Here is a 21224-nt window from a genome sequence, read left to right as displayed (position 1 = left end):
CCGCCCCCGCCGCTCCCGGACGGTTTGCCGGCCTGCTCTTCAGCGGCCCAGCGAGGCATGGCGCGTCCGGCGCGTCCGGCGCGTCCGTCGCTCGGCAGCTGCGAGGCTGGACGCGGAGGTGGGGAGCTAGCGGGGAGCGGGCGGGGCGCGGAGGGGGGAGGGTGTGAGCGAGTAGCTCGGCCGCCCGAAGCCGGGGGGAGTTCCAGGCTGCGGGGCGGGGAGAGAAGTAGGGGCCGCGGGCCGAGCGGCCCACACCACCCTGCAGAGGCCCGCGTGGCGCTTCTGGACTCTCTGGACCGCGAGCACCTCCGCTGCCCCGCGTCCGGTTCGGCGTGCTCCTAGGGGGCCTCCAGTCTCCAGACCCAGCCGCTCACCTTTAGGGGTCGCCCTGTTACCCAAATGCGTGTCCCACCACTTTCAGCACCGTGTACTGTGATGGGTGGGAACCCCGAGGTCGCCCCTTTGCCACAATATTCCTGATGCAGAGGTCAGACCGCTTGGAGGGGGGTTTACAGAGGTCGGTAAAAGGAAAGGGTCCTGAGAACGAATTCGGTTCCATGGTTACCTGGCACACCGGATACCTAGAAACTGGGATCCCCAGCGCTCTGACTGCTGGGGGGTGGGGGGTAGTATATAAAGTGAGCTGTCCCTGGTCCCCTCTACCTTTTCTGTCAGCATCTCCTGCCTCTGCACAGTCTAGAATAAAAACTAGATCCAGATAAGATTTACAGATCACCTAACCAGCTTGTCAAAGTACCCAATGTTACAGATGGGAAAACCGAGGCCCAGGGGAACTTAGCTCGGTTCTACAATAAGAATTGATTGTACAGGCCAGGGGGGAAAGGGCTCTGAATTCCCTCTCTGGCCCCTTTTACACCATCCCCACACTACCCTCTCCAGCCCTCCTCTTTGTAGTCAACTAACTCCAATATTTGCAAGATGCTTTATCACTTTCAAAGCACCATTCTCTTTCTTTCGTTAAAATCTACAGGAGAATATTCCATTTTTCTTTACCAGTAAAACAAAATTCTAGATTCTGAATTGCATTCAGAGCTTTGGAGAGGATGTTTATAAAGTGCAGATCTACAGAGCACACCCCTGTCTGGCTCTGCCATATTAAACACAACACCCGTGAGATATATACTCCGCTTTGCAGGAGGGGGTCGATTTTGTTTTGCAAACACCAGTTTATTAACACTCACAACATTCTAGCTAGATAAATGAATGGAAAGGGTTGGATTAAGGGGAAGTGGACGGCAGGAAGCTCACCCAGGTTACATAACAAGTTGGAGGCAGAATTGTGAAGAAGAGTAAAATAGTATATTTTAATAAATAGATTGAATGCTATTCCAAAGGGTTAAATTGTTTCCATTGGCATTAACTTAACACTTGCATATGTTAGAAAAGACTTCATGTTGTGTAGAGCCACCAGAAATCTCACACACTGCTATTTGGCAGAATCGATTAAAACTGAGCACACAACTACCTGATGTCCCAATTCCCCTCCTAGGTATATACTCAACAGAAATGAGTGCCTATGTCTACCAGAGGAAAGGAACGAGAATGTTCATAGCCATATATTTGTAATAGCCCCAGATTGGAAGCTCCCCAAATGTGCATCAGCAGTAGAATGGATTGAATACATTGCAGTGGTATAGTCTCAAAATGGAATACCAGACAGTGAATGCACAAGCCACTGCCACGCTGAGTGTAGATGGACCTCATAAGCAACACTGAGCGAAGGAAGTCAGGCACAAAGGCATACATACTATGTGGTTCCATTTATACAAAGTATAAAACAGGCACAACCAATCTGTGAAGTTAGAAGTCAGAATGGCGGTCATTGGGGAGTTGATGACTGGAAGCAGTTATAAGGATGATAAGGATTTATGGGGTACAGGTAATGTTTCTTGATCTGGGTGCTACTTCCATGGATCTGTTAAGTTTGTGAAAATTCATTGAGCTGCTCACCTATGATATGTGTACTTTTCTCTATGTATGTTCTACTTCAATAAAAAGTTAATATATGTAGAGCTCATATTAAAAGTTGCTTGACCTAGAGGGGTGGGATAGGGAGGATGGGAGGGAGACGCAAGAGGGAGGAGATATGGGGATATATGTATATGTATAGCTGACTCACTTTGTTATACAGCAGAAACTAACACGCCATTGTAAAGCAATTATACTCCAATAAAGATGTTAAAAAAAAAAGTTGCTTGAAATTCTAAAGAGCAATACCAGAATAAGTATGCTTTTCCTTTAAACAACCTGGCCGTTAAAAAAAACAAAAAAAAAAGGCACTTTGGGGAACTATATCTAAAATACACAAATGAGATACTGCCTAAAACTTAAATTCCTATTTTGATGGACTTCCAGGCAAACTTTCATTCTCCTTGACAAACGCTCAGATCAACAAAACTCTGCCATCAGGATCAACAGAAGAGGCAAGAGGCTGGGGCTGAAGAGGGGCCCCTCCAGCCATGGGGCTCTCTGCCTTTTCCGAGAGAGGGGGCCCTGGTCACACGCTTCCTACACAGGCACTGTCTGGTGACATGAAGGAAGGCCGTGGCCGCTTAGGATTTGCGGTTAAATCATCCACAGCCCGTGGGCTGACGTCCCAGCAATTGGAGAGCGGGCCATTTTGGCTCTTGCCCCACAGGGTCTTTGAACCAGTGATAGAGTTTGATCCCCAGACTTCAGTTGGTCAGGAAACATGGCAGAGACTGAGTGGGGAGGGCATAAGTCCTTGTCTCATTGCCCTCTTCCACTGGTTGGACCCCTTCATGTGGGCAGCAAAGGGAGGTGGCAGAGGAGGACAGCTCGCCAGTGCTCAGGGCCCAGCTCTCTCCTTAGAACTGGAAATGCAACTTTACCTGTGGCTAGTCTAAAAATATACTACACAATGGCCTCAAACAGATTCATTATTTCCCAAGGGAAATGAGCACAAAGAGAACACGGGACTTGGGTGCAAGGCAAAAGAGTGGGATGAGGAACTAGAATGATGATGATGATGATGAACATACTCGGTTTTTACATCTTTTTTTTTTTTTTTTTTTTTTTGCAGTACGCGGGCCTCTCACTGTCGTGGCCTCTCCCATTGTGGAGCACAGGCTCCGGATGCTCAGGCTCAGCGGCCATGGCTCATGGGCCCAGCCGCTCCGCGGCATGTGGGATCCTCCCAGCAGCCATGGCCGCTGAGCCTGCACGTCCGGAGCCTGTGCTCTGCAACAGGAGAGGCCACAACAGTGAGAGGCCCACGTACCGCCAGAAAAAAAAAAAAAAAAATACATAGCTGGTAACAATGTCAATCTAAACTCCAGTGGTGGTGCCAAGAGTTGGCATGGGGTCTTTTAGGCCCCCATAATCTCCATCAACACTCCAACAGCCCAAATAAAAGGCATCTAACAAAAACAGTGTACTACATACACAAAACAAGAAAACTCCCCTAAGCAACATGGCCCCCACTTCCCACAAAACTGTAATCAGCTTACCAAGTTTGAATTTCCCTTTTATAGAAACTCTGGAGCTACCACTGCTCAGAAATCCTTTCTGGTTTAAGTCATTCATTCATTCAACAAACATTTGTTTTTAATGCCTACAGTATCAGTGAGGCTATCCTAGGTTATGCTGCAGTAACAAACAACTCTCAAAATCTCTATGGCTAATGCAACAAAGGTTTATGTCTTACATTGTGTTGTCATTATAGGTTGGAACAGGGAGCTCTACTTCCTCCAGTCACTCAGGGACCCAGGCTGACTGACGAGCCACCTTCTCAAACACGGCTGGTTGCTTAGCTAGAAGGAAAAGAGAGTTCTGGACCGCAAGCATTTCAGTGCTGCAGCCCAGAAGTGATGTGCAACACTTCTGCTCCCAACTCATCAGCTGGAACTGTTCACATAGTTGCACCCAGGCACAGAGGGCCGAGAAATGCAGCCCTACAAGGACCTAGAAGTGGAGAGGTAGTTCCTCATACTTTGATGAACTGCACTGATGACTATCCCATCTACTATGTGCCGGACTCTGGGCAGGATGAAGATGGGCAAGAGGTGATCCCAGCCCTCCAAGGCACTCACTCAGACCAGAGAAGTGTCTGCTGATGTGATCTTATCCTCTGTGGTGTAGGCTTTGGTGGATTTAGGTGAGAAACCAGTCACTGCCGATGTGAGTGAAGTCACCGTGTGATACAACAAAATTTTGCTCCAGAACATTGCGCTAGTTGTGATGGTGGTGAACCTACTGCACAATGGAAGAGTTAAGTAAATCACACACTCTCGTGGGAGGCAAAAAGACTCTCTCTCGTTGAAATACTGAATGAAGACAGTTGGACAGATTGTCATTCTGTTCGATGAAAATTACAAATGGTAGTTTAATGAACGATGAAACTTTGACCTCAACCAAGATGAGAATGGTGGGACCAGCCCTTCCAGAGAATGTGTTCCAGTTTGGGAGGAACTGAGCATGGCCCCCTGCCAACACAAATAACCAACCAGAAAATCCAGAGGAAACTAGATGCATTCCAGTAGATCTGCACACTGGCATTGGCTTGTGCAACTGACCACCACCCTGCCTCCAGAGAGCAGCCTTGGCATTGGGGTAGAGATGCGGGGGGGCGGTGAGGAAGACGAACCCATTGGGTTCGTAGAGAGTAGAACACAGAGGACAACACTTTGGGCCAGGCCTCATCCAGCTCAGTCCTAACTGAAGGTCTCTGATCCCCTTCTTGTTTCTTGGAGGAACCCATGAAGTCCTGGCCATGCAATTTTAAACCAAATCTCTGTTTACCTGTGTCTGAAACCACAGGGCGTATTTCAGGGGAAAACCCTGGACATACACAGCCCTGTGACACCCTAGTTTGTCTTCTATGTGCATTTTCTCCCTTGAGGAAGATACTTTGAGACTATACAAATATCCTGTTTCTCTTCAAACCTTCTTCCATTAATTTTAGCATCCATCAGTGGATCACACTTGCAACAATGATTACCGTGGTGTTCTAACTGCTTTTCCATTTCTTTCATTCATTCCTTCTACATTAATTCATTGGAACTCTTCTATAGGGAAGAGCTATATCTTCTCTCCCATTTCTTTACTTATTCAATTATTTATTTATATCATTACGGACTCATGGGTAATTACTTTAGTCTGGTTTATTATCCAATGCTATCATTATTTATTTTGTTGTCAAATTGTCTTGGCTTCAGTCATTGGGAGTTCTTTCAGGCTGGTTCCTGCATTCCATTCTTTTTTGAGCACTTTCTTACTTTCTGGAACTACAATATATTCTGGGCTCATCTTGTGTATTACTCCATTTTTTTCATTTCACTTAAGAAGATTACTTAAGTCCCCCTCTTTTTAAAAAAATATTAGTTGTGTATTTTTAGTCAGTTCACCACCTGGGGACCCAGTGCATGAAGTAATGCTCCATTTTATTTGTCCTAAATTGCTTTTCCCAAGTTATAACAGTCATTCTAGCTGGGTCTAGTGTTTGAGAACTTGGTGGAAAAAAAAAAATCCCTGTTAACTAAATACGTCCTTCATCATCCTAGAATATTTTTGGTATGCCCATTGGCCCCATGCTTCCTTGGTCTCATAACTTCTTTGTAGTTATGACAGTTTTGGCTATAAGTACAAGAAACCACAAGTCCAACTGGCTTAAATCATAAGGAAATGTGTTATTTCAGGGAACAGGCACAGTGCAAGCATTCTGGCTCCTTTTCACTGTGATCCTTTCAGCTCTGCCCTCAGCCTAGTTTCCCTCATGGTCGGCAAAGAAGGCAACCTCACTCGTGTCCATCAACAGGGGTAAGGGAAGGAGCAGGGTCCTGGAAAGCTTAGGAAGGGAAAAAAAACCTCCTTCAACTGTGGCTTCAATAGCCTTCTCTTCAGTCTGACTTGGGCCAACTCAAGTCACATGACTCCCTTTGAACCAGTTCAGCTGCCAGGGGAATGCCAGACACTGACTGGCTTAAACCTGGATTCAGGAACCAATCATTATCAAGGGGAATGTGATTAACATGATTGGTGAGGACAAGTGGTTCTCAAATATAAGCCTGCATCAGAATCAGCAGGAGGGCTTATTAAAATACAAATTGCAGGGCCCCAGCCCCAGAGTTTCTGATTCAGTAGTCTTGAGGGGTTGGGGGCTGAGAATTTACTTTTCTGATTGTACATTTCTAACAAGATCCCAAATAATGCTGATGTCATTAGCCTAAGAACCACACTTAAAGAGAACCACTGGGTTAGACCCAGCACACTGGCTTTGCAGCTAAGGATGGGCTCAGTGTACCTTGAGTCACATGGGCTGCATGAGGGAAAGATGAATGCCTGAAAAAAAATGAGACGAGAGGAGCGGGTTGAGGGCAGACAATCAGCCAGGAGCATGTGCCTCCAAGATGGCCAAGGTAGGCAAGGGAAGGGGAAGGAAGCACTTGGGCTTTTAAATGCCTCAGCCCAGAAATGATACTTATCACCTCTTTTTTTTTTTAACAGGATTTTTTTTTTTTAATTTTTATTTCTTTTTGGCTGCGTTGAGTCTTCGTTGCTGTGTGCAGGCTTTCTCTAGTTGTGGTGAGCGGGGGCTACTCTTCGTTGTGGTGTGCGGGATTCTCATTGCGGTGCCTTCTCCTGTTGCCGAGCACGGGCTCCAGGCACATGGGCTTCAGTAGTTGTGGTTCGCGGGCTCTAGAGTGCAGGCTCACTAGTTGTGGCGCAAGGGCTTAGTTGCTCTGTGGCATGTGGGATCTTCTCGGGCCAGGGCTCAAACCCATGTCCCCTGCATTGGCGGGCAGATTCTTAACCACTGCGCCACCAACGAAGCCCCATATCACTTCTGCTCACAAACGATTGGCGACTACTAGTCCTATGGCTCCAACCTAATGCAGGGAAGGCTGGGAAATGTAGGAAAGTACATGGAATATTTGATGAGCACTCATCTATACCATAGTAGATATCAGTAGTTACCTGATGAAATTCTTTCTTGATCGATTGTTTGAGTCTCTTTCTCAGGGTCTTTTCCAGCTTCAAGAGATCTTTCTTGAGGGTTTATGACCAAGGCCACACTGAATTCCAGTGAGGCCTTCCCTGGTCGCCCTATTTATTTATCCTTTCAAACTCCCTTCTTCACCACCCCCAGCTCTGTCTCTACTCTTTCCCTGTTTTATTTTTCCTCCATAGCACTAATTGCCTCTGTACTTGCTTGTTTTGTTTATTGTCTTTCTCCCCAAAAAGACAGAAAGTTCCATACGTTCCATAAGGGCAAGGTTGTTTTTGTTGTTGTAGTTTTTACTTTTTTTTTTTTTTTTTTTGCGGTACGCGGGCCTCTCACTGTTGCGGCCTCTCCCGTTGCGGAGCACAGGCTCCGGACACGCAGGCTCAGCGGCCATGGCTCACGGGCCCAGCCGCTTCACGGCATGTGGGATGTTCCCGGACCGGGGCACGAACCCGTGTCCCCTGCATCGGCAGGCAGACTCTCAACCACTGTGCCACCAGGGAAGCCCTAGTATTTACTATTTTTGTTGCTGCTGTTTCCCTAGTGCCTAGACCTGTGCCTGACACGTAGTTGATATTTAATAAGTAACTGATGAATGAATGAATGTGTGAATCATGGATTTTTATGAGAGGAGGTGATGCTTTCGTTTTCCTATCAGGTAACTTCCTGGAGGGCATTGGCCTTGCCTGAGTAGATATACCAAAGCAAAAGTGTATATTGGCTATTAAAAGCTTGTACTCTCTGAAACCGGTAGTGCCAGAAACTTCCCTTGATTCTTTGCTCTGCTCCCTCCTATGCTTATCTGTATACTCAAGAGGAGGAGAAGGACAGAAGAAGTCTTCATACATATGGTGCCAGGGCTTCTTTTTTCTTAGGTTTGCCTCTGGATACACCACGTCCCCAGGGCAGGGTGGGCAAATCTTCAGAAAGCAGGCTACTAAATAGAGTTTCCAGGGACACTCAGGAACACTGCTGCTCTCTTCCTCCACCTGAAAAAAAAAAGTTCAAAAAAAGCAAGTTATTCTCCAAGTCACCAGGTGAGGTGCCCAGTTTCCCTCCGGGGAACTTCTGCCCTGGCAGGAACAACAATAAAATCCCTTTCTCCCAGCTGCAGAGGTGGGACTCTTAGGAATAACTGAAGTTCCCTGCTTTTTGTTTCATCCTCTTTATTCTTTCACTCCACAAAGTGAAATGTGATAGTAGCGTAATTTCTGTAGCTTTTCTAAGAAATTCCTCTTTGCTGGCACATAGAAAGGACTCTCCTGGGTTCCTGCCATTGGCCATGGAGCTTTAACACATTGTTGTTGGCTCAGCTGGGGAGCCAAGATGAGTAAGACATTCTCCAAACTCCTGTGGAAACACACAGCAAGTGTTTCCAACCGTACTGTATTATTTGACCCAAAATATTTTTTCCCCTTCTATTTGCCTATCCATGTGTTTACTTCCCTCAAAACTCCAAGTGGCCCTCCTTTCTTAAACCCTACAGCCCTTGGATTACGAAGAGGGTCTAAAGCAACCTCTGACTAGTTTTGTGAACTTTAGCAAATTACCTCCCTTTTCTGAGCTTCTAGTTTCACATTTATGGAAAGGGCTGTATTAGAACAGTTTCTCAAACTTTAGTGTGGATTGAAATCATCTGGAGGGCTTGTTAAAAATGATGTCTGGGCCCTTCCTCCACACTTACTGATTCAGTAAGTTTGGGATACGATTCCAGGATTTGCATCTCCCAAGTTCCCAGGTGAGGCCGAGGTTCTGGTTCAGGGGCCACAGTCTGAGAGCCACTGTATTAGAAAAACTCAGAGGTTCATGTTGCTTGTTCATTCAGTGAGTCAGTAAGTCTGAGTCAGAGCTCTTTTGGGGGCAAATGACAGAAATTTGACTCAAACCAGCTTAAGTAAGAAAAGGAATTTATCAGCTCACATATCTGGGAAGGACAGAGGTGGAATAGATTCTGGATACAGGAATTCAAATTATGTCATCGGATTTCTGTCTCTCTCTCAGCAGCTGGTCCCTATCCCCCCCCCCCCCTTCTCACAGGGCTTCTTCCATGCTAAGTTGCATGAGACATGGCTGAAGACACCCTTAGCTTCTATTAGCCCAGATGGCAATCCCAGAGAAGAAACAGAACTCCTGCTTCAGGGTTCGGTGTATTGAATATAATAATCTCAGGGACACACTCTCACTGGCCCAGCTTTAACCATCACATGGTGAGGAGGATGAAGTATAATGATTGGCTAAGCCTAAGTCACATGCCTCCTCCCCTTTAAGTCAAGGGCAAGAGCATTAGGACGGGCAGCATCCTTCTCGAACTGTAACCTCTGTATCTGTCTTGTCTACTGCCATATTTTCAGGATCTAGTGTCTAGCATATAGCAGGTGCTTCACAAATATTTGTTGAATGAGTGGATGAATCATTTCATAAATAGTGTAAACTTTTCTTAGTGAATCTAGAAATCTTCAAAATTGGTGATCTTATGCACACTGGGGATAGGTGTGAAATTTCTTGAGATAGTCACACAATCTTACTGCGCCCAATCAAAGTACAGTTTGTTGTTCTTTTTTTTTTTTAATTTTCTCCCAGTATAGACTAGAAGAATTGTGGTGGGTTTCCCTGGTGGTGCAGTGGTTAAGAATCCACCTGCCAATGCAGGGGACATGGGTTTGAGCCCTGGTCCGGGAAGATCCCACATGCCGAGGAGCAACTAAGCCCGTGCGCCACAACTACTGAGCCTGTGCTCTAGAGCCCGTGAGCCACAACTACTGAGCCCACGTGCCACAACTACTGAAGCCCGGGCGCCTAGAGCCTATGCTCCACAACAAGAGAAGCCACCGCAGTGAGAAGCCCACGCACCGCGACGAAGAGTAGCCCCTTCTCGCTGCTACTAGAGAAGGCCTGCATGCAGCAACAAAGACCCAACGCAGCCAAAAATAAAAAATTAAATAAATTAATTAATTTTAAAAAAAAGAATTGTTCTAAGACCCAGCATATCCACCACTCCTTACATTCTTTTGGGTTTCTGAGGCTCATTCTGATCCTGCTTTTTTAACAATCAAGTACACTTTTTCCTCAAAATAATGTAAATTACTTTAGATCCTCTTTAGTGTCTTTTATTAAAAAATATTTACTTATTTATTTGGCTGTGCCGGGTCTTTAGTTGCAGCATGTGGGATCTAGTTCCCTGAGCACGGATTGAACCTGTGTCCCCTGCAATGGGAGCACAGAGTCTTAACCACTGGACTGCCAGGGAAGTCCCTTTAGTGTCTTATGGTAAGTGCCCTGTAGGCTTTTCTTAGCTAATAGTTTAATAAGGTTTAAATTAAGGGTTTTTTTCAACAGAGATAAACATCTCCCCCTCTCCAACCCCAGCCTGTATTACGGTGGCTTCTTATTCAGATACTGACTAAATCAGGGGACCTGGGTTCCTGGTCACAAACACTGACTCTTTGTGGTGGGGGCCTCAATTGCCTTATTTGTAAAAGAATGGGGTTGACGCAGACCAGTGGTACTCAGACTTGACTGCCCATCACAATCACCAGGGGAGCTTGAAATAAATACTGATGCTTAGGCCCCATCCTTAGAGAACCTGATTTAAATGGTGGGGCCATCAGTATTTTTAAAAGCTCTTTAGGTGGGTCTAGTGTGCAGCCAGAATTGAGAACCACTGGCTAGATGATTCTAATTTTAAAATGTAGATTTAGAGTCAGAATGCCAGCCCCACTACTTGGGCAAATCACTTAATCTCCCTAGGACTCAGTTTCTCTATCTGCAAAATGGAGACATTAATAGTACATCGAGTTACTGTGAGAATTCAATGAGATGATCCAACTAAAACTCTGCTCTCCAAAGTTTGGTTCACAAACCCAGACAGTGGTATCTGCATCGCTTGGGTGCTTCTTAGAAATGCAAAATCTCAGGTTTCTCCCCAGACCTACTAAAACAGAATCTGCAAATCTGCATTTTAAAGATCCCCAAAGGACTGGGTTTTTTTGGCTGGGCCTCCAGCTTGTGGGATCTTAGTTCCCTGACCAAGGACTGAACCTGAGCCCCTGGCAGTGAAAGCACTGAGTCCTAATCATTGGACCACCAGGGAATTCCCCCAAATGATTCTTACACGTTACAATTTGAGAAGCACTGGTGTTGAGGATTTAGTAGACTATCCAGCACACAGTAAACGTTCAATCAGTGTCAGTGGTTACTAATATTGGTACTGATAATTCTCAAGATAAATCATTCTATTTCCATCCCTGCCTCTCAAATTTTTTCTAGACCCCCTCATTAATATTTTAGTCTTTGTACCGTTTTCAACTAAAATAAACATTTATTCCCAAAGTTACTCATTATTAAAGATGTAAAATACAAATATGTTTTAATTATAAGGGGAAAAAAAAACCCATAACCAAGTTTGGGATTTTTTTTCTTTTTTTTTTGGTAAATTAAATCAAACCTGTTTCTCCATTGCCTATCTTCAGTGCACTTGACAGACATACAGTTCTTTTCCAGTTTAGAAAAATAAAAATGTATTTCACAAAATTAGGATTGGTCTTTAAAACTACCGTGCTTGGTATATTCTATTTAAAAACAGAGTTTATTCAGAGACCAAGAACATCATTATCAGTTTAATTTTTTTTTCATTTTGTTTCAAATGCTGTACCTACACTTTGAGGCAATTATATGCAAGTGAAATTTGACAACCAAAGAACCCAATGACATCGTGATTTTTAAAAAAAGGTTTAGTGTTTTCTGGACGTATGGTTCACCATATTACCAAACAAATTCAGAAATCAACACAACCCTAAACCCCAAGCTCATTGAATGTAGCATTTGCTACCTGAGACTTCACCAAATCAGTCTCATTTTATGATAAGATTATTTTCTGATTCTTCTGACACTTTATTTTTAACTCACTGGTTTTTGCCTAGAAGATTGACAGCTTATCCTCCCTAGCTGAGTGGCCACCCCTCCGAGCCTCAGTTTCTCCATCTGTCACTGGGGGTAAGACAGCAGCCAGCTCTGGGGGGACTCACTGATAATAAAGGCAAAGTGTTGAGTGTGCAGCCCAGCACCGGCGGCCCCTGGCGGGAGAGAGCTGCAACATGGCGGCATCCCCAGAGCCAGCAGAGCACCTGTGCCCCTGAGGCCCGCCTTCCAGCAGCTGGTTCCAGGACAGAGACTGGAGGCGAGAGCCACCAGCAGAGCATGTGCAGGGCCTAGTTTATTCAGACAGCTCTCAGCTCACGTGTCTGCCTGCTCTGTGTTTTCAGAGAGCTGTCCCCAAACTGTCCTTGAGGCGTGTGCCAGGTGGAGCGTGTAGCTGACCAGGGCCACCTTCTAGGCCCCTGTCCTTCCAACACCAGGCTCTTCCCGGGAGCTGGGCTGGGAAATCGGGGCCTGTAAGTTAGATGCGCTGGTTCTTACTCCACGTTTAAGAGAGTATTGACAACTTATCCTGAATATTTTCCCCCTCAAATTCAATTTAAAAAACCCCAAGGAGCTTGCCTGGTGGTGCAGTGGTTAAGAATCCACCTGCCAATGCAGGGGACACCGGTTCAATCCCTGGTCTGGGAAGATCCCACATGCTGCGGAGCAACTAGGCCCGTGCGTCACAACTACTGAGCCTGCGCTCTAGAGCCCGCTAGACACAACTACTGAGCCCGTGAGCCACAACTACTGAAGCCCACGTGCCTAGAGCCTGTGCTCCGCAACAAGAGAAGCCACCGCAGTGAGAAGCCCACATACCACAACAAAGAACAGCCCCCGTTCTCCACAACTAGAGAAAGTCCGCGTGTAGCAACGAAGACCCAACGCAGCCAAAAACTTTAAAATTAATTAATTAAAAAATAAAATAAAATAAAATGGTCGTTTAAATAAATAAATACCCCATAACATTTTCCCTCATTTTGAGGGAATACTTTTCCCCATATTATCCCCTCGATTTTCTCATTTTTACTCATACATTTTATTCATCATTCCAGAAAGTGATTCTGTGAAATAAGAGGATGAAAGACTGTTCCTCACAGCCCCCCAGGGACTATGTGTAAAACCATCAGTCACACCCCTTATGAGGCAACTAACTTCTTACTGTCAACGTGAAGTTCTTTTTTGTCCTCAGGGATGGCTTTCGCACACAGAAAATATTATTCAGAGGTTAATTTGGTTCTTGGAAATAATATTTGATTTAAATTAGCAAATTTTAAAACTTAAAAACCTAGATCTTTCTTAAGCTTTTAAGATCAACTTACAAATCTTGTTGTTTTCCTTATAAACATAATTGCATTTTATCAATAACTTTACAGGGACTTTGACAGTTAAGTTCTTTTAAATAATTTTAAGCCAAATTTTTTTTTAAATAAAATTATTTATTTTGGGCTGCGTTGGGTCTTCGTTGCTGCACCCAGGCTTTCTCTAGCTGTGGCGAGAGGGGGCTACTCTTTGTTGCGGTGCACGGGCTTCTTACTGGGGTAGCTTGTCTTGCTGTGGAGCACGGGCTCTAGGCATGCAGGCTTCAGTAGTTGTGGCTCAAGGGCTCAGTAGTTGTGGCTCGCGGGCTCTAGAGCACAGGCTCAGTAGTTGTGGCACACCGGCTTAGTTGCTCTGCGGCACGTGGGATCTTCCCGGACGAGGGCTCGAACCTGTGTCCCCAGCATTGGCAGGCAGGTTCTTAACCACCGCACCACCAGGGAAGTCCTTAAGCCAAATTTACACATTTAATATATTTTATTTTCTGTTTAAATATATCAGTTGTTTCCTAACAAAGAACTTCCTCAAGAATGTCACTGATTCTAATATATTTAATAAATTAAACTTCTAAATAAGTTCTCTCAAATGTTCTAATATTGTTTACAAACTTGGTGAACTAGTTGTCACAAGCCTAAATCAATTAGTCATGTACACATTTTAAATTAGAAACATAAGGCCAATTTGTTAGACAGTCAAATACTCAAAATTATGTTAAACATTGCAAAGAGATATACACAGAGAATTTCCACATCTAAGACAAAAATATTAATACTGTGGGTTTGATTTATTTATCTAGCGCTACACTGAACTGTAAATCTTCATAGGGTTAAAGCAGTGGTTCTCAATAGAGGGTGATTTTGCCTCTCAGGGCATATTTGCCTATGTCCAGAGACGTTTTTGCCGTCACAATCTGAGTGGGGAAGAAATTCCGCTGGCATCTAGCGGGTAGAGATCAGGGACGCTGCTACATATGGTACAATGCAAAAGGACAGTCCCCTACAACAGAGTTATCCAGTGCAAAATAAGAATGGTGCCAAGGTGGAGAAACCTTGGGTTAAAGGTCCACTTAAGGAGACAATGATGTCATTGCAAGCAATTTGGGGTCACACCCCATGTGAATTTTGGGGTTATCTTCTCAGTTGGCTGAGATTTGGTCAGAATGTGCGATCTGGAACTACAGACATTCATAGTGATCTTTCTTACGACCAAACGGCCTTATGGTCCCACCCTCTGCCCCAACATTTTGTCATAGTGGCCATCCCAACAGAAAACTCCAAGTTCAGATCCCATAAATGAGGTTAGTTTTGCTCTCAGAATCCCCGGAGTAAGTTCGAGTCAAGGCTTATTTACTTTTGTAACTTCTTTCCCCTTTTTCATCTGATAAGAGTCAATAAAAAACTCTTCAAATCCAGAGTGCTTCACTGTCTGATTGGATTTACCTAATCTATCTACGGCTTCACTCTATTGTGAAATTTTATCCTATCTCAGAGGGCTGAAATACTTGAATGCCTCTTATTGGATTCTGCCTATTCATCAAGTTTACTCCGGCTAGATGGTCAAGTTCTCAAGTCATTCTAATGCCAGTTATATATATTTAAATAAATTAATTAGTAAAATTATGCTTTATTAAAGTATATAATAATAGTATATATGATATCTAATACATGATGTATATACTATATATACATTATAGGTATATAAATAATATATATTATTGCATGCCTACTATGTGCCAGGCACTGATACTGCACATTAATATTGCTCTAGACATAAGAACCACAGTTTAAACTGCTTCTAGGTTCTTGTAAGTCTCTCTCTCCATGCCCTCAAACTAATCAAGCTTTCCTATCCGTTCATTTAGCAAGTATTTATTGAGTACCTATTATGCGCCAGATACTTCGGGAGGTGCTGGGAATGAGGAAGGGGCCAAGATATGCATATTCTCCACTCGCATTGACATTACATTCATTTAGGATTAAATGAGATAATATATGACAGCCCTTTATACCTCCTAAATCACCATGCAAATTCTAAAGATTCAGGCACACAGAGGCTACAGCAGATTCAAGTGGGAAAACTTTGTATCTACAGGGTTTAGAGTCATCTCAGGGTTGAATTCTGGAAAGTCTCAATTCTTTCTTCTTTATAACAAAAATCACAATGGAACTTGGTTACACTACTCTTGAGTGTGGATGAACAGGGTAGACACAGCCAGTAAGAGAGGCTCTACCATCTGCAGTCTATGGCTTTCAAGATTGCCCTGAGGGCCAACATCCAGCCAGCAGGTTGGGGGGAAGGGAGGGAGGACTATGAATGGGTAGTGTTATGAGCCAGGTCTGGATGGTGCACTTCACTTTTGCTTGCATTTTATTGGTCAGGCTAGAGCTCAGCCATATGGCTATACCTAACTGCAGGGAGGCTGGGAAATGCGGTTCATCTAGGTGCCCAGGAGGAAGAGGATCTAGTTTTAGTGATCAGCTAGCCACTCTCTAACACATTCATTCACGCAAGATTGATTAATTATGGTGGACAGGGTTATATGAAAACTCTGTACTGTGCATCTTGAATCTTGATACTTGATTCATCTTATAGTTCCAAAGCTTAAGACTTACATTTGAAAGAAAGGATAAAAGGTATGTGTGTTAATTTCTTAGGGCAACTCTCTCTGCCTCTTAAAGCCATAGTTCTTTTCATTTATAAAAGAAAACATTGGGACTTCCCTGGTGGTCCAGTGGTAAAGAAGCCGCCTTCCTATGCAGGGGACACAGGTTTGATCCCTGGTGGGGGAACTAAGATCTCACGTGCCGCGGGGAAACTAAGCCCATGCACCACAATTGCTGAGCTTGTGTGCCACAACTACTGAGCTTGCGCACCACAACTAGAGAGCTTGCGTGCTGCAACTACAGAGCCCATGCGCTCTGGAGCCCATGCGCCACAACTAGGGAAGAGAAAACCCGCAGGCCACAACAAAAGATCCCACATGCCGCAGCTAAGACCCAATGCAGCCATAAAGATAAATTAAATTAAATTATTAAAAAAACATTGAAATAATAAAGATTAGAGCATAAATTAATAAGATAGAAGAACAATAGAATCAATGAAATAAAAGTTGGTTCTTTGATAAGATCAACAAAATTAACAAATCTTTAGCTACACTGACCAGGAAAAAAAGAGAGAAGACTCAAATTACTAAAATCAGAAATGAAAGAGGGGCCATTACTACCAACCTTACAGAAATAAAGAAGATTATAAGGAATACTATCAACAACTGTATGACAACAAATTAGATACCCTGGATGACAAACGTCTAGAAAGACTCAAACTACTTAAACTGACTCAAGAAGAAACAGAAAAGGTGAGTAGACCTATAACAAGTAAAGAGACTGGATAAGTAACCATACAAACTCCCACAAAGAGAGGCCCTGGCCCAGATGGCTTCACAGGTGAATTCTACCAAATATTTATAGAACTAATACCGGGTTTCACAAACTGTTGCAAAAAATAAAAGAGGAAGATATGCTTCCCAACTCATTCTATGAGGCCAGTATTACCCTGATAACAAAACCAGACTATGACATCATAAGGAAAGAAAACTACAGACCAATATCTGTCATAAATACAGATGTAAAAATCCATAGCATCTTATAAAAAGGATTATACACTGTGACCAAGTGTAATTTATCCCAGGAATGCAGGTTGGTTTAACATGCAAAAATCAATTATTGTTATATACTATATTAATAAAATAAAGGAAAAAAACCACATGATCCTCTCTATAGATGCAGAAAAAGCATTTGAAGATATTTAATACCTCTTCATGATAAAAACATTCAACAAACTAGAAATATAAGGGAATATTCTCAACCTGATAGAGCATCTGCCAAAAAACAAACAACAACAACAACAAAAACCACAGCTAGCATCATAGTTAATGGTTTTCCCCAAAATCAGGAAGAAGAGAAGGATGTCTGCTCTCAATATTTCAACTTAACATTGTACTACAGGTTCTAGGCAGGGAAATTAAGCAAGAAAAAGAAATAAAAGGCAGCCATAGCAGGAAGGAAGAAGTAAAACTATCTTCTTTCACAGATAACATGACCCAAATAATTAGTAGAAAATCCCAAATAATTCTCTAAAATCTACTAGAACTAATAAACAAGTTCAGAAAGGTTGCAGGATATAAAATCAATATACAAAAATCAATTGTATTTCTATATACTTACAATGAACAATCAGAAAATGAAATTTTTTAAAATTTCATTTACGGTAGCATCAAAAAGAATAAAACACTCAGGAATAAAATTAAAGAAAGAAATTCAAAACCTATATTCTGAAAACTATAAAACATTGTTAAAAGAAATTAAAGACCTAAGAAAATGGACAGATATCCATGTTCATGGATCAGGAGAATTAAATTGTTAAGATAGCAGTAGTCTTCAAGTTGACCTACAGATTAAATGCAAAAATCTAGGCTAGGTGTTTTACAGAAATTGACAAGCTGTTCCTAAAATTCGTATGGACAGGGAAAAGACCCAGAATAGCCAAAACAATTTTTGAAAAGAATAACAAATTTGGACTTAAACTTACTGATTTCGGGCTTCCCTCGTGGCGCAGTGGTTGAGAGTCCACCTGCCGATGCAGGGGACACGGGTTCGTGCCCCGGTCCGGGAAGATCCCACATGCCGCAGAGTGGCTGGGCCCGTGAGCCATGGCTGCTGACCCTGCGCGTCCAGAGCCTGTGCTCCGCAACGGGAGAGGCCACAGCAGTGAGAGGCCCGCGTACCACAAAAAAAAAAAAAAAAAAAAAAAAAAAAATTACTGATTTCAAAACCTAATACAAAACCACATTAATTATGGATGTTTTTCTATTTATTTAGAGCTTTAATTTCTTTCAGCAACAATTTATAGTTTTCAGTGTATGTCTGTGTCTCCTTGGTTAAAAAAAAAAAAAGAAATTAATAGGGTCTACACAAGACTTACTGAATTATTCAATTACTTCCATGATCAACATCTTGGACTATCATACATTAGAGGGATATGGGTTGATAGTTATGTTTTAACACTCAAGTCGTTTTTCTCTTAACATTTGTTTCTAAACTTCTGTCATTATTTTTGAGATAGAAAGTTTTCCCAATTTCTGCTCATCTTTGGCATCTTATAGCAGTTTTGTAGAAAGTAAAACAAAAAGGGCAAAAACATTTTGAACTAAAAGCTTAGAAATGTTTGATAAAGCCAACCCGAGAATGCCTGAAAAAAATAAATAAATAAAAAATAAAAAATTCAAATACATATTAAAAAAAACCCACATTAGTTAAGACACTATGGTACTGGCATAAGGACAGACATATATATAGATCAGTGGAATAGAATTAAGAGTCCAGAAATAAACTTCCACATTTACAGTCAATTGATTTTCAACAAGCATGCCAAAACAATTCAATAAGGCACGAATAGTCTTTCAACAAATGGTTCTGGGATAACTGGATACCCACACACAAAAGAATTAAGTTGGAGACCTACACTGTGTAAAGCATAAAAACCTACTTTACACAATGTACAAAAGTTAACTCAAAAAATGGATCAAAGACCGAAATGAGAATAAAAACTGTAAGACTCTTAGAAAAAAACATAGACCTATATCTTCCTGGCCTTGGATTAAGCAATGATTTCTTAGAATGATACCAAAAGCACAAACAACAAAAAATAAATTGTACTTTATCAAAATTAAGAACTGTTGTGTTTCAAAGAACAGCATCAAGAAAATAAAAAGAAAACTCACAGATTGGAAGAAAATATTTGTGTAGGGGAGGAAAAATAATTTTCCTTCTACCCTTCTAGGTTCTTGGCTGAGACCCCTGCCCATAATAAAAAGACAGATTAACAGGAGAAAAACAAATAGAAGTTTAAGAACATGCACACCTGCTGTATACAAGGGAGAGACGCAGGGGAACTGAGTAAACTCCCTGAAATGGCCCAAGCCACCACCTTCAGTAACAGCTCCAGCTAAAGAAAAAAGATGTTGGGGGTAGCAGTGGGGAAGGCCAGTTAATAGGAGGTTACCAGGAAACAACAAACAAGGGTAAGGTTGTTATGCAGATGTAAGTTCACGCCTTCTCCATTGGTAAGAGTTACTAGAGATTTAGTCATTTTTCTCTTCCTGTTACTGTGACGGAGACACCCTTACAAATGGAGATTTTCCTTATAAAAATGTAAAACATCTCTAACAAAAGGGCAACTTCCACTCAGATTTCAGAGATTTTTCCTGTGTCTGCAGCCTCTCGAAAAGAATCCGCTCAAAATAAAATGCCAAAGAGGCACATCTGGGGGTAGCAAATTCTGCTCCCTCTCATTTGCAAATCATATAACTGCTAAGGGACATGTTCCTAGAAAATATAAAGAATTCTTACAACTCAATAATAAAAAGACAACCCAATTTAAAAACAGGCAAAGGATCTGAACAGACATCTCTCTAAAGAAGATATACAAATGGCCGATAAGCACATGAAAATTTACTCATCATTAGTCATCAAGGAAATGCAAATCAAAACCCCAATGAGATACAATTTCATACCCATGAGGATGGCTATAATTAAAAGAAGAGAAAATAACAAGTATTGGTAAGAATATGGAGAATCGGAACCCTCATACACTACTGGTGGGAATGTAAAATGGTGCAGTGGTTTTGGAAAACAGTCTGACAGTTCCTCAAAAGCTTCCACATAGAGTTACCATATGATCCAGCAATTCTACTCTTTGGTATATACACAAGAAAAATGAAAACATATGTCTACACAAAAATTTGCACATGAATGTTCATAGCAGCATCATTCATAACGGCCCCAAATTAGAAACAGCCAAATGTCCATCAACTGGATAAACAAAACATGGCATATCCATACCACCAAGTATTATTTGGCCATGAAAAGGAAGGAGGTACTTTTGTGTATTAGTTTGATATGATTTCACAACCACTTGTTTTGATCTAAGAATGAAGTTGTTTAGTTCTAAGAGTAAAGTTGTTTACATGGAGGAGGCCACGTCAGGATGTTGTCATCAACATCTGTGGTTGTTTATAAGCCCTCAGTAGCTCAGCTACTGAGCTACTGAACACGTGGAAGAGCCACTGTGGCTGGGGGATATTTAAGCTTTAGATACCGAGAGGTTTGACCAGCAACTAGAGAGTGTCCAGTCTGGACGAGTCTACTCTGCTGAACTGAAGAGCTCTCCAAAGACCCTGGGGCATTAGCTCCTGCCCAGGCAAAGTAACTCTCTCCTGGCAGTGGTGAAAACTGTGAAGCTCCCCGTGAAGGAGATCATCTTGCCCACCAACACCAGTGCTTGTATTCCTTGGCAATGTGCTCTAAAAATAAGGGACTTGAACTTTTGCAGCCCGCAGCTGGATGTCAGCGCTTGGTTGGCGAAGCCGACCCTCCTGAGAACCAAGTCGTACACGTCATCTAAATGTGGACTTTCCTTTCATCTCCTCCTTGTCTGGAATAGTAGTGTGATTAACCTCTCACTGGTTTGGTGTATCTCTTTACTGGCTTATTAAGAGACATTATCCTGTATGCTACTGGCTTGTAAAATTATTATAATTCCTGCACTGAACTTGTGTTAAATAAATTATTGGCAAAGACAATCTCAGTCTCTAAGCATAATTTGCTGCCAAACAAAACAAGTACTGATACATGTTACAACATGGATGACCATCGAAGACATGATGCCAGGTGAAAGAGGTCAGTCATAAAAGGCCACAAACTGTATATTGCATAATTCCATTTATAGGAAATGTCCAGGATAGGCAAATATATAGAAACAGAAAGTACATTAGTGGTTGCCTAGGGCTGGGGCGGGGCAAGGGGGAGGTTTGAGGGAAAATGGGAAGTGATTGCTAATGAGTATGAGGGTTTCTTTTTAGGGTGATGAAATGGGTCTAAAATTTATTGTGGTGACAGTTACACAACTGTAAATATAAAAAAATTGAATTGTACACTTTAAATGG

At 42.6% G+C, this 21224-nt stretch overlaps 1 long non-coding RNA gene across 1 annotated transcript; it reads right to left on the bottom strand.

The window, feature by feature from the left end:
- Positions 1 to 4348: 4348 nt before the first annotated feature.
- LOC132513860 (uncharacterized) lies at positions 4349 to 17946 on the bottom strand. Its single transcript, XR_009538557.1, has 2 exons — positions 17810 to 17946; positions 4349 to 7974 (listed from the first exon to the last, which is right to left on the bottom strand). It is a non-coding gene; the product is annotated as an uncharacterized LOC132513860 (long non-coding RNA).
- Between the last annotated feature and the right edge of the window lie 3278 nt (positions 17947 to 21224).

Source organism: Lagenorhynchus albirostris, chromosome X (assembly GCF_949774975.1).
Source record: "Lagenorhynchus albirostris chromosome X, mLagAlb1.1, whole genome shotgun sequence".
Classification (NCBI taxonomy): domain Eukaryota; kingdom Metazoa; phylum Chordata; class Mammalia; order Artiodactyla; family Delphinidae; genus Lagenorhynchus; species Lagenorhynchus albirostris.
Note: the sequence above shows the minus strand (reverse complement) of the source record. Positions and strands in the feature narration are given on the sequence as shown.